The following is a 13,830-nucleotide window of genomic DNA, read 5'->3' as shown; positions in this document are numbered from 1 at the left end:
ACTCCTATTACAATTATGTTTTTTTTCTATTTGAAAGGGAATCTTACAGTATCATTTAGCAGGAAAATAGCACCTTGAGCCTGCTTCAAAGGGCCCGCTCAAGCGTGACCATTTTAGTCGAAGGGAAAGCAGTGTTTTTCACCGGTCTACCTGCTTCATTACAGCAGAGCCTCCTCTGGCTCAGCAGCCGTCTCTGGAAATGTGCAGTTCAATTCCCGGCCACTTGATGGCCCTTTCAACCAAGAGATCCCACCCCCCCCGCCCCTCTTTCGACCACTATCGTCATCATTGCCCACAAAATGGATGACAGCTTTTAGAAATACCAGGGTGCGTCACGACTCTGAGGTGCACATGCTGTGCCATTTATGTTCCACCTGTTCTGATGCATCAGCACTGGCCGAGAGGCAGAGAAATGATCATGCCTGCAACAGCACAAGTAGAGCCAATTAATGTCGCAGGCCGATACTGTATCAAAGCTGCAGGGCTAATAATGTCTGGCAACATCCTCTCTGCCTTAGAGATATGAAATAATTATCTGGGCCTCTTTTGCCATCTCATCAATTTCTAGAAAACATCACAGAACAACAGAGGAAGCCTTTTTACCCTTCACTCTGTCAATGTACTTTATTGTCTCTTTCAAATTAACTACTTTTATTATGTTGTCTTGGTTACAAGGTAGAAGTTAACCTTGCTTTAATCAGTTCTCTCTCTCGGTTTGAGTCCATCTAGTTGCCACATTCCTTAAACTTAAGGACATTTTGACTCAACAGTGCCACATCAAGTGAAACGTATCTTTCCTCCCTCTGCAGGGAAAGAATCTGCACCACGAAGAGAACAAAATAGGCTTGAAATTAAATCAGTTGAAAGAGAAGTGATCCGGGGAGAAAGGACACAGTTGGCAGATGTTTGTATGGGAAAAAAACAAATAAAGACTAAAACTGTCTGTGATGGGACTTCCTCTTGATTAAGGAGCTGTCCTTGAGATCTCAAGCAAGAGAGTTGAACTGTGGAGCAGAACTACACTGTTAAATCTAAGATGTGATGGTTTTAGGGGGTCGCATTGCACCAAATGGACTCGGTTTGGTTGTTTGGCAAGAGAAAAATCTGCAAAGAGACAAGTTCTAGTACGCTGACGAGCTGTGCAATGAGAGAATGTGCTGTGAAAACTGATTCGGCGCCTTATAGGTCGCTGACATTGACATTAACATTAACCTTTTCACGCTCTTAATGGATGTCTCATGATGCGGGGCTGCAGCAGTGGACTATACACCTCTAAATGCTCTCTCAACACATGGCGATGGCAACACGAATATTGCAGGGCACGAGCACCCCACTGTCAAGACTCCTCTCTCTCTCTCTCTCTCTCTGTCTCTCTCTCTTTCTCTCTCTCTTTTCACAGCGCAGCACTGCAGTGCCTCTCTGCACATGCCCAGACAGACTGGGAGAGAGCCACCGCAAGTTTGAGCTCACTAGAAAAATATTAACAGGCTGCATCACAGACACGTTCATGTACTCCTGCAAGCTGTGTATTGCATTACGAACTAAAGTCTTATTTGACGCAACTGAAAATGAATTCCTCGATGGCATTTTAAAAGGTTAAAATGCAGCGAGAGGGACACGTTTCGCCGTCACAAGAATCAAACCTGTGACTTTCTCTTTACTGGGCTTTCTTTTGTCTCAAGGTCACTCTGCCGCCCACAAGCTCTTTATGCAAACTGTTATGTGGTCGGTGCAGCTTTAATATGCACACTGTCTCTCTTCAGTCTATAATGTCTGCTTCTTTCATAACAGTAATTCCTTTTTTTAATACATGCTTTAGCTTAATACTATATTTAACTATCTTTGGAGTGCCATACTCTCTTTTTTTACCAGTTTAATCTCAGCATGATTCCTTTTTTCTGTATACTTTATTAAACAACTAGTCCTCCCCAGTTGCAATAATGCCATAGCAAGCTACATCAAACAATTACCAGTGCAATCTGAGAATAAATGTAACCAGTTGTCTCATTTTCAAACAGCATGGTGGCTTAGTATCTCTGATGGCCAGGCTTTTCATTTAGAGGAATCTTGGTGGTTGCATATTTTACTCCATTCTGCTTGTTTGCCATGGCAATAGACCATTATTCATTGTGCTTGTTGAAACAGAAATAGATCAATGATGCAATCAATGAGGAAACAAAAAGTGTGATTCACAACTCGCTAAAAGATTAAATAAATGCAGGATAAATGACATCAAAGGAGCTCAAATGGTGGGAAAGTAAAAAGGAGACATGTGGGTGTGTTGGTAGGTCTGGAAATCACTATTTGATGACGCTTTTGCTGCATCAAGCAGAATGAAGTGGAGGCCAGGTGGAGGAGGAATAGTCTGCAAACGATCACATTTTTCCAAGTCAGTCTTAAAACACTCCTCACACGCTCATAAGTACAATGAAACTGTGTTTGGTTGCTGTAAGTGTTCGTCGTCTCCATACTGACGTAGAAGAGATCCCTTCCTAATGCAATTTCAAATTAAGCAACATGTTCTCATCCCAACTCGTCACATACTGACGTTTTGTCAGATTCCTTTTCGGTCACAGTAAACACGTGCTTAAAGCAGCAGTGGCTAGAAATGGAGCAAATATGATTAAAAAAAGTGTTTTTATAAAACGGTCACTATATAACGTACTATATAACGGACAGTAGAGCATGAGACAGGTAATCTGAAAAAAGAAATCTGGAGTCTGGAGTCTGCCGTCCAGCTGCCATCTAGCAGAATGGTCAAACTAGGCAGCGCTGATCAAATATGAATCAATATTCTGTTACTGTAATGCCTATTTCTCACCTCAAATGTTTTCAGAAACATCTTGTAGTGTACTGTTTAGCTGTAAAATGAGAAAGTTTGTGACCCGGCTGCCATGTTGAGATCTATTGAGGACATACCGAGCACCGCCCACCATCTCATACTGCCGCTAAAGGGTGCCTTGTGCGGCGATATCGAACGCAGACGGCTGTGACAAAGCATCTGTATTCGACGTCCTGGGAATGAGAACGGGCTGAAAATAAGATCTGGATACTTTAAATCAACAAACAAATCTTTTAGCAGCCTTTATTTGTCCATTATTTGGGTTCCAATAACTATCATGGGTAGATGATATACAGCATCCCAATCAGGAAGGCAAAGCAGAGCAAATGGAGTGCAGCCATCATCACTTTGGCTCTCACTCCTCCACTGTGATGGCAGCAGGTTAATACAGAGTTTTCTTCCTGTCATCTCAGTGCGAACCGATTCCCCCACCACATGTCACTGTGACTCTCTCTCTCTCTCTCCCTCTCTCTCTACATGCACCAGCTGTTCAGAGGTTCACTGGTGAGTCACACAAGGTGTAATGTGATGTGTGAGGAAGTCAGCAGCTGTAAACATGCCCATGTACACACAGAAAGCAATGCTGGAAGGATATGAACATGACGGTTGTCCTTTAGCCAAAAGAGCATCTTTAACAACACGTCATAAAAACACTGTTAAACATAGCATTTTATTTATTTATATTTCTTATAATCCTACAAGTTCAATCTTACAGATTCACTGTGGAAACAATCAAAATGTGGACTACTAAGCCGATTGAAAGCACTCCCCTCCCCCCCCCCCCCCCCCCCCCCCCCCCCCCTCGTCGATTACTACACAAATAAAAAAAAAAAATGTAACAATTACAGTGAGATTGGAATATACTTCTTCAACAGTACATGTCACTGCGATCAATAAATCCAACCTCAGTGCAGTGTCCTTGGGATGGCCACATTTCATCGCCCCTCCCGGCCATCATGTCTCTCCCCCTCCTCTGGATCTCCTGGCTCATTTTTACTGCCCCCAAACACACACACACACACATACAGCCCACTGCATCCCTCCTTGAATTCATCCTTCCCCTTTATCCTCCTACCAGATCCACATACTCTTTGATGGAGTTCATAATAAGAAAAAAATAAGTTATGAGTGAAGCGGACATTGCTGATTGGCTTAACCTTCAGTAAAATGCATGACAGGACTGTTGGCAGTTCTCGTGTCAGATGGTTATTTAATTTTTTTTTTTAAAACATGGAGAATGTTCTGCATATTTCTTGATCTGGATGCACTGAAATAAACAGCCAGTGAACAGATGGTTGGACCGTGGCAACCCATGCAGGAGAAATGGGAATGAAAAGAGATTATTTCTCTCCGACAGGCCCTTTGCACTAATGACATTTCCCAGTTCTAAAATAATGTATTAGGATTTCACCAAACTATATGACAACAGAGTATTTCTAGGAAGAGGTTTCTGTTGTAGTTATCCAGTCACAACAACTTTTAAAGCAGCAGTGGGTAGAATTGGAGCAAATATGATTTATAAAAGTTATTTTTTATAAAACGGTCACTATATCCTGACAGTAGTGCATGAGACAGGTAATCTGAAAAAAAAGTATGTGCCTCTGTGTCCTCCAGTGTCCTCCGGTGCTCCCTAATGGCATCTGCAAGATTTCACAGACCGAAGGAAAACAACCAATCAGAGCCGAGCTGGAGTCTGCCGTCTCTGAGCAGCTGTCAATCACTTGCAAACTCCGATCAAACAGTAAAACCAGGCAGCGCTGATCTAATATGAATCAATATTCTGTTATTCTGTTCCACAATGTGGATGAGGTCTTTGAATTAGATGGCCGCCCATATTTATTTGAGCCAGAGCATATGGATATTCAGATTTCACAACGAGACTTCTCCTTGAGCGGGACTTGGACGCAATAACAAACAGACTGGATCAAACGAAAGGTAAGAAAAACGGTTAATTTCTCTGTAGGGTCCTTCCCATAATGTTGTCAGACACTAACAATCTGAGTCAATTGCCTGTCAGTGGCAAAAACAAGCTCTTTTAGTGAATGTAACGTTACATTGACGCTGCTCACTTGCCCTCACAGCTCATTTCGCGGCTGCCGGTTACAGCGTTCTCCTTCAATACTCGACCAATTTCAGCAATTGTTGTTTCTATTAGTCACTTTGACACAAAAACACTGGGAAATAGGGTCCAGGTTGAGAAATAGCGAAATTAGCCTTTAAGATGGTGACAAATGAGCTTCCTTTCCTCATATCCTCTTCACATCTTTCCATGCTTTTCTCTACCTTTTCCACTCTTCTCTCCTGGCCTGCTTTTCCTCAACTCTCGCTATCTTAAGAGAACAGCTCCTCCGGGCTGTGGTGGTGATCACGACTAGCACAGGTCTGGTAATACGGCTCATCATCATTTAAATTAGTTCTGAAGCATTAGGCAGAATTGGCCCCGGGTATCAGTGAATTTATGGCCCGGTTGTGGCAACATGCACCAGTACACAGAGCCATATTGTTTAGCTCGGGAAAGCCATTATCATACCCATTCCTTCCCTCTCTCGCTGTCACAGGATAGTTGAATTTGCAGCAATAACAGTCATCATTGATTTTCCACTCAAGTAGCTGTTACTTCAGGATTAAATTTAGTTTTGTGTGAACTGAGCTAACACAGTGGTTTGTTTCGATTTGTCCCTAGGTGGGTCTAAGGCTGACCTGCACGTACAGTTCAGACACAGAGGAGCACCTTTCACTGGTACACTGATCATTCTTGGCAAGCTGTAAACACAAAGGTGAGGATATCGCCTCTGGATGGGTTACTTCCCTGTCTGTCTTCATCTCTCATATACTGCTGTTATTGAAGCAGACACCTACTCTAGGAAAACATGGTATCTCTTATATGTTATACGGGCTATGCATAAAGAAATAAAGTATATAGATTAACGCCTAGGAAAAGTAATGCACTGTTATTCGCGACAGGAGACCTGTGTTCGTATCCCGTGTGAAACCAGAAGTCAACGTTGATTTGTCACTTTGAGTTATTCGTCACGTAACATCTGTACTTCCGTACCGTCACTGAGACCCCAAACAAAGGTAACGCTTCATTTTCTGAATCATGTCATCACGTCCAAAGCAAGAAATTCCCATTAAATTAGAAAAAGTAATAAAGTATCAAGCTGATAAAACAATGTTAAGTATATTTTTGAGCTGATATATTTTGAAACTTAGCATTAAGGTTAAGGAAAATCATCAGTATTGATCACCAGCTGGTAGTATATCTTGCCTTTCCCTAATGCTGGTGTAGTATGACATGCATATAGCTATTGTCTGCTGGCCCACTATACTAATGCTTATGGATTTCTAGCCAACACTACTTTGGCTGCAACATGTCGAACAAATATAAGAGCAACTTCACATTAGTCTTCATTTGCTGAGTGCTTAGCTCCATCTGCTTTTAAAATGGTACGCCACTCTACAGATTATATATGTCCATTCTAGCTTTGCTTTTAGGCTTTATTGCTGATGTCCTTCTCCTTTTTTTTTAATCAAATGTTTGAGGGAGAGATGTTAATAAAAGCAAAAAGCAGACACCATCACTGGGCTGCTTGTATAGAAAAAATCTCAGCAGCAACTGGCAGCTTTCGTCAATAACACTTCCAAACACCCGATAATATAATTACTGCCAAAACCCTATGACAGGTTTGCACTTCACAACATCTACTGAATCAGATATTGGTTACTTTGTTCAACATTATGTATAGTCGTTCTCATTCGGCCTAATAAAACACTCTTCAGTCCTTCAGCTGACGTGGATTGCTGCTACGCAGTCCAACTGACCCGTCTGAGAGGTCATCAGCTGATTGAATCAGCTAATTGTATTCCATGTGAGCTGGCCAAGGTGTCAATCATACAGGCCAGAGCCAGCAAAAGCCTCACAGGTTCTCTTATTTTGATTGATTTACCCTTCAGAAATGTCACTGATTGGTTAGTCATACATTTTAAATGTCAGTATGGTGGCAACAGTTGGCAGAGAAGTAAACAGAAAGTCAAACTGGCTGCGTAGGTGGTGGCCACAGCTCAAAATCACTGTGGGTCTCACACTGTGGGTTTCTGTCCAGCTGTGTCACAGTCTTGGGGAGATCACAATCAGTACAAAAAGCTGCTTGGATTCAAGTAGGGAGCATCCTCAAGTGTGTAGCCTCCATTTTCCATCAAATACAATTGCAGACTGTTTTTATATGTTGCAACAAATATCCCAAATTCAAAAGTTGTGATGAATATTATCTACCTGCTTTCCCCATACTACCCCAACACAGGTAGTACACACACACACAGACACACACGCACGCATACACTTCCCTGCGACATGCTGATAAGGTTTCCCCATCAGCCAGCACTCTCACACCTAAACTGTAAATAATCTCTGGCATCTACATGCAGCGCAGATGCACTGATATCTTAGTATCAATTCACAGCGATCTGACCTGGATCAGTGATATGTGGCCTCAATGCAGCTTTAAAATCTCTGATAAGTCTATGGTTAAAAGAGTTTTCTCATTTTTACAACGTCCAAGAATCTAAGAATTTAAGTTATTCTGTTTTGGCAACCTTTCAAATGTAAATGTAAATGTAAATGCATCCTTCCTGTTTAACCATGTTGTTCATTCTTCTACAAGGCAGCCAGGAAACGGGCAAGAATACTTTGAGGAGAAAAGCTTTGAACCTGAACAACAACGCACATTATAAAAATAATGACAAGCTAAGTGCCAGAACATCAAAGGTAACTCGCTGCATTTCCTGTTGCAATGTCAATGAGGTCCCACAGAGCTTCAGCCGACTGCATTTACAAGTTTGAATCAATATGTGTAAAACGTGTTGTGAAGATGAGAAAACTCTGGAATCAGCTCTTCTCTGCCTTTGGGGAAAAACTGTTTGTTAGATCGCTTTGATAGGATATAGTTGTACGGGGACAAAGAGTCTGCATCTCACCCTCTTATATATGTAGCTGTGGTTCCCACCCTTTTTTTAATTGTGACACCTTAAAATAAACTAGTGTCTTCTTCTAAAAGCCAAGATTGGAAGAAAGAAAAACTAGCATGAAATCAGAAGTACTAAATCAAATTTAATTTATGGAGCAAACTTCATAAGCAGGGGAGCACAAGCTACATCTGTAGCTTCCCAGCGGCGTTCCTTATGTATTCAAAGCCGAACATTCAAATTTGAGTCAACGTATGTATGTATTAGTGTCAAAATGCTATTTTCCCAAGCCCTTCTAAAAACGTTTTCCCACGTGACCTGACGTAGGTTTCTGCATTATGACGCTGCTACATATATAGTATATATACATCCTTATAGTCAGTGTATTACAGACAGTAAGTTAGAGGGCGGTCGGTATGCTCGCAGGTTGGAGAAGCAGACAGGAGTATCGGCACTGGTTCTGCTGTGTGGACGCCACATTAGTTCAGATCCGGAAGTCACACAATAACACAAGCTAACTAACTGATTGATGCAGCGGTAGACCAGCATCTCCCGTGTTCTGCGGAGGTAAAATTACTGTTTTTGTGAATGGAGTCTGGTCTGGTGGCTTTGAAGAAAGCCAATGGCTTCGTCCCCCGTTGTAAAGGACTGTCTGTGGGGAGATAAAGCAATGAAAATGTTCTAAATATAGCGTGCACTTGAATATTTTTAGGGTGGCTTGAATACGTTTTTCTGCTGCTCCCGTCCGGAAACCGCTTCACCTCGCCATCAGACAGCCCTTTCCGACGGAGAACTGAAACCGTTATATCGCTTTAAAGCCACTAGACTACATTCACAAAAGTAATAATTTTACCTTGCAAAAGCAGGAGTATACATACAACCCCACTTCAAAAAAATCGCACCTAACCCTTTTAGTTATTTCCCAAACTTAGCACCGCTAACTTTGACTCAGCTGGTTCTACCATTCACATTATTCATAACCTTATTGATTAGCTTTGATTAGCATACTTTGGTAACCTACGTCAGAGTGGACGTTTCCATTTGAAAATAAAACAGAACGAAGATGGATCCGCCCTTTAAAATATATATATATATATATATGGCATTCGGATAAAAACAGGGTCCAACACACACAATTTATGTAATAGACTAATTCTAAATGAGTTTAGTTGAATGAGAGTTGGGGCACACCTCTGGTCAACCGAGAGATTGTTGCAACAACTAGAGCATAATGATGAAAAAGCAGTCTTATTAGACTTGGAGCAAAGCGACGTGGATCTACAGTATATTGCCAGTGTTAAACCCCTCGGGTTTGCATACAATTACTGTCAATATTTCGTCATCCGCAATGGACAAAGATTGCCATCTCATGCGGCGCTTTACACTTCAACTGTTTATGTACAAATGACTGTACTGTACAGGCCCCCCTTCTAACTGTTATGCATTGTGCTCCTGAGGAGACATGAACAACGCCGTTAGCAGAGGAGGCACACAGCATGACACGCGGTTAACTAACTGGCTGCTTACTGGATGTGCACAAACAACATTCTGAAACCATTTTCACACTTCACACATGGTTCTCCATGGATACTTGTATTGTGCAATAACATGCTGTTTCAGTAAGTGTTGCCACTCCTGGCGTTCTTGCCTCTCTATTGAATGTGAGCACCTTTAAAAAAAAGGTACCAGTGTTAACGAGGCAGCATGTAAATGAATGCATTTACTGTAGCGTTACATATCAAACTCTACATATTGTTCAGAACACTTGAAGCCCTTGAGCCTTTTTAATAATGCATTCAACAGTAACTTTCAGGTCAACGCGGGGAGGCGGTGGTGGTAAACACTGCATCAATATGGATAAGTCGTCTCATGCAGCCTCATCACTGGAGTCTTGGCCACTTCGCTCGCTCTCTCTCACCTCAGCCACATGGTCATCTCACTCTCTCCCTCTCTCTCTCTCACATACTCACATTACTGGTAGGGGCGTGATTGCATAACACCGACACTCACAGCTGCTGGTTTATCATTTATTAATGCTTCTTTCAGTGGCATAATTTGGTCTGCTCTGTATAGGACAGTAATAATTCAGGTGATATGCTGAAAAATGTGAGACGGACGAGGAAATGGAGCTAACTGAATTCTGGAGCAGGTCGGGTGTTTTCTTTCCTTCACTGTGCATCAAAGGAGTCATTTAACAAGCCGAAAACATCAGTATGAGGTGAAATAAGCTATTAAAACCACATAAGAGGAAGGTCACAGAACGACAAAAACAAATTGAATATTAGGGGTGGTGGGAAAAAAATCGATACAGCATAGTATTACGATGTTTTGCATGGCCATACAACACTTTCTCAATCCCGACTCGTCTTATACCGCCACTTGGTCAGTGCCTCTCGCCATCGAAGACCGAAGCACTCTTGCGTTACCTTTGGACGGACCAGGGACGGCGTGTCAATATACGCTCGTTACATGCATAGTGTCCTTTCAAAATAAACTTCCGTTTTCACAGAAAGTTAGGTTTAGGCAACACAACCACTTAGTTAGAGTTAGGAGGACTAGTGACTCACAGAGCTGACAATACTAACGTGTCACGTGATTCACTGACGATACCGATGAGTCATGTGACTAAAGACTGACATGACAAAATAAGTCAGCATTACTTTTAGTTTCACACAGGACACGAACAGCGGTCTCCTGGTTGAAGGTCTTGAGTTTGTTTGACCCATCCTCCACCGAGCCAAGGAGCACTTACCAAACGGGGGTATTTGACGAGTTGGGAGTGAGAACGGGTTGGACAATATTGTATTGATAGACAAACATCAATTATCTACCTTTTATTATATAAACTATTAACCTCTTAACAGTCCGGACGCTATTCTGTCTCTCAGAGGTGGCGTGGCCATTTTCAAAGGGGTCCCTTGACCTCTGACCTCAAGATATAAGTGAATGAAAACTGTTTCTTTTTAGACAAAACAGATGTTGACAAACTGAATAATTTGCAGCTGAAAAAAGGTAATAAATTGCAACACATATTATCACAATACTCAGCATATCGCAGAATGTTTAAAATCGCAATAAGATTGTATTCTGACTAAAGTATCGTGGTGATTCCCACCCCTATCTAATATGCAACTGGAGTACACACTGTATGCTGATATCATGAAACAGCTTGTAAATTAATGATTATCTGACACTACCGTCTTATCCGTAGTGTGCTGTTTACTCGCAGTGACAGACAGGAAACATGCAGCTACCATCAACACGTAGACACGTGGGGCTGTGCAACACTGTCGGTCCCCTGGAGGGCTGTTAACTTTGGAAATATATGAATTGGTTTTAGTACCTGCGCATGTCATCCTGCTAATTTAATTACCAGGGAGCCGGGCTCAAGGACGGAGGATGGTGGTGACAAACTTAAAATTCAGAACATGATAGAGAGAGACAGAGAGGGCAGGGGCGCACTCCGACAGATGACTGAACGAGTGAGGAATTTGTTCTTCTTAGTCATTCACAAAATTTGTTAAAACACTGTTAAAGGTAGGAAAATAATACATAACTAATAATAATACATAACATGAATAATAAGTGCAGAAATAAAGGTTTGCTGCAGCATTTTGCACAAACTGCAAGCGTGCGACTTGATTTTGATTGAGGCAACGGTACAGAGAGTGTTGCAGTAAATCAGCCGTTGAAAGAGGCGAATGCATGAATGACTTTCACCAGGTCAGCAAAAAAAACTCTTTTCATCTGTTCATCAGAATTTAATTTGGCAGCATATAAACTGACTTATGGCGTAGATGGACTAAGGGCACATGCCCTCTTCATGGTGCTACGGATGACTGATGTATGAAGAACAGGAGTTTATGGTCCAGAGCATTCAGCCTTAGGGGTGTTTCTCTTTGTGAAACATTATGATGGGGATAAATCCTCAGAAACTGTTCTCTTGATTCATTATACACCAAAAGAAAGAAATACACTATATAATTTATTGTAAAATGAATTATAAACATAGATTCACATAACAGATTGACTTATTTAAAAGATGATGCAGATTTTTCTCAGATGTTTTTTGGTGTATTTGGTGCTTTTATCACAAGATGAACAATTGTTATGATATGTTGAGCTATGCCGCCCCACTATAAATGAAAAAAAACAACTTTTGTGGCTCCATAGGAAGCTGCAAAAAATCTGACCACACTGGTTGACAGCAAAATATGACTATAAATCATGAAAATACAGAGTGAACAGTGGAGAGATGCCAAATGTACAGTGGACATGAAAAGTACTCGGGACAGATTATAATAATTATATTTCTTAATTACATTTTTCTAAAAATAAAAAGATTGGAAGCTGTTTCCATGTTACACAATGCATTTAAATGCATTCTAAGCAATCGTGTTTAGGGATTCAGGGCCTTTTTTCTTTTTTTGGTATACAGATTGGCAGACTAATTGCACTTTACATACAGCAAAGCAGTCGTAACATTGACCTGGCATGACATCTGTCTGAGTTACAATTTTCATTTATATAACGCAATGATAACTTGGGTCGGGTGCTTCAAATATTCTGCCTAGAGTGTTCAGCGTGACCGAACAGTGCTCAGAAACATCCAAACAGAGCATTTAAGTGCTGAAATGAAACAAGCCTGCAGAGTAGCTTCAGCCTGACAACTTAAGTGGAGCTGTGTTCTGACCTGCTCATGTCTTGGATGAATTTGTGCAGTGCCATTACCGACTGGAAAGTCTATTTAAGCTGTCAAATGAAGTTGCTCAACCTCTGCTGTGCAATCACACCGCAACAGCCTGCTGCCATCCACCTGTGGATGAATCCCCAGTCAGTTACTGCTGATTCTCTGCATGATCCGCTGGCAGGGAGTTAGAGCCTGGTGCCAAAATTAAATCTGCATTTACATGTGTTCTAAATAATACACAACAACAACAACAAGGTTTCCAGATAAAATGCAAATAAAAGCAAAACCAGGGAAATGAACAAAACATATACTAAAAACATCTTCCTACAGTAAAAAGTAATAATGTACTTGCATATTATCAGGATATTAGTTCATCCAGGAGTCATCAAGTCAAGTGACCCTAAAGGATGTTAAAGAATAGATAAGGAGTTTATTATAAGGATGACAATGGTGGGAAATGACAGATAAGGACCAAACACACTAGTTGTGGTTGTGTGCCTTTCATCTGAACAACAGACTATCAAAAGCTACTCAAATCTATTGGATCAAAATGTATCTATTGTTGGAATCACATGGGTAAGATGCATTATAAACACTGAGCTATACCAAAGATGCTATATAACAGGAAACTGACTCTCAGTGCGCCGTCTCCTTTCTGAACCATCTCTTGCTGTACACAACCACCTGGCCAAAACACTGTCAGCTCTCTCATGCTCTGCCGGAACAAATATCCCTTCATCATAACACTTTCCTCTAGAACTACTTGTCTATTCTCTCTAATGTCAAGATGACAAGAACAAAATGAACGTCGTTCTGCTCTGTGAGATGAGAGAGGATAATTTGCTGAGCAAGCCAATAGCGTCAGCTCGAACACAGGCTCTGAATTATGACTTGCTGGACTCAGCATTACAGGGGCTATAAGGTCTCAAAAGACCTCAAGAGTTTTCAGTCTCACCTGTAGTCCCGTCTTTCATGATGAAGCATCTCCATCCTGGGCGGCTGTGGCTCAGTGGGTAGAGCGGGTCGTACCTCAACCTCAAGGCTGGCAGTTCGATCCCTGAGATGCTGAACCCCAAGTTGCTCCCCTTTACAGCAGCCCACTGCTCCTAAGGATGGATTAAATGCAGAGGTCAAATTTCATGTATGTGTATGACAAATCTAATGAAGTCGAATTTACTAAATTGGACATGTATACAGCACATTCAGAATATGAGCCTCAATTTGTGTTTTTACGGCAGTTTACAACACATAACCTCTTGCCTGTTTACGGCCAGCTCTGTGCGTTGTACACAAACCAACTAGCCGACAGTTTGCAGAGATCCATGCCCAAAAGAAA

Source organism: Sebastes fasciatus, chromosome 19 (genome assembly GCF_043250625.1).
Source record: "Sebastes fasciatus isolate fSebFas1 chromosome 19, fSebFas1.pri, whole genome shotgun sequence".
NCBI lineage: Eukaryota > Metazoa > Chordata > Actinopteri > Perciformes > Sebastidae > Sebastes > Sebastes fasciatus.
Note: the sequence above shows the minus strand (reverse complement) of the source record.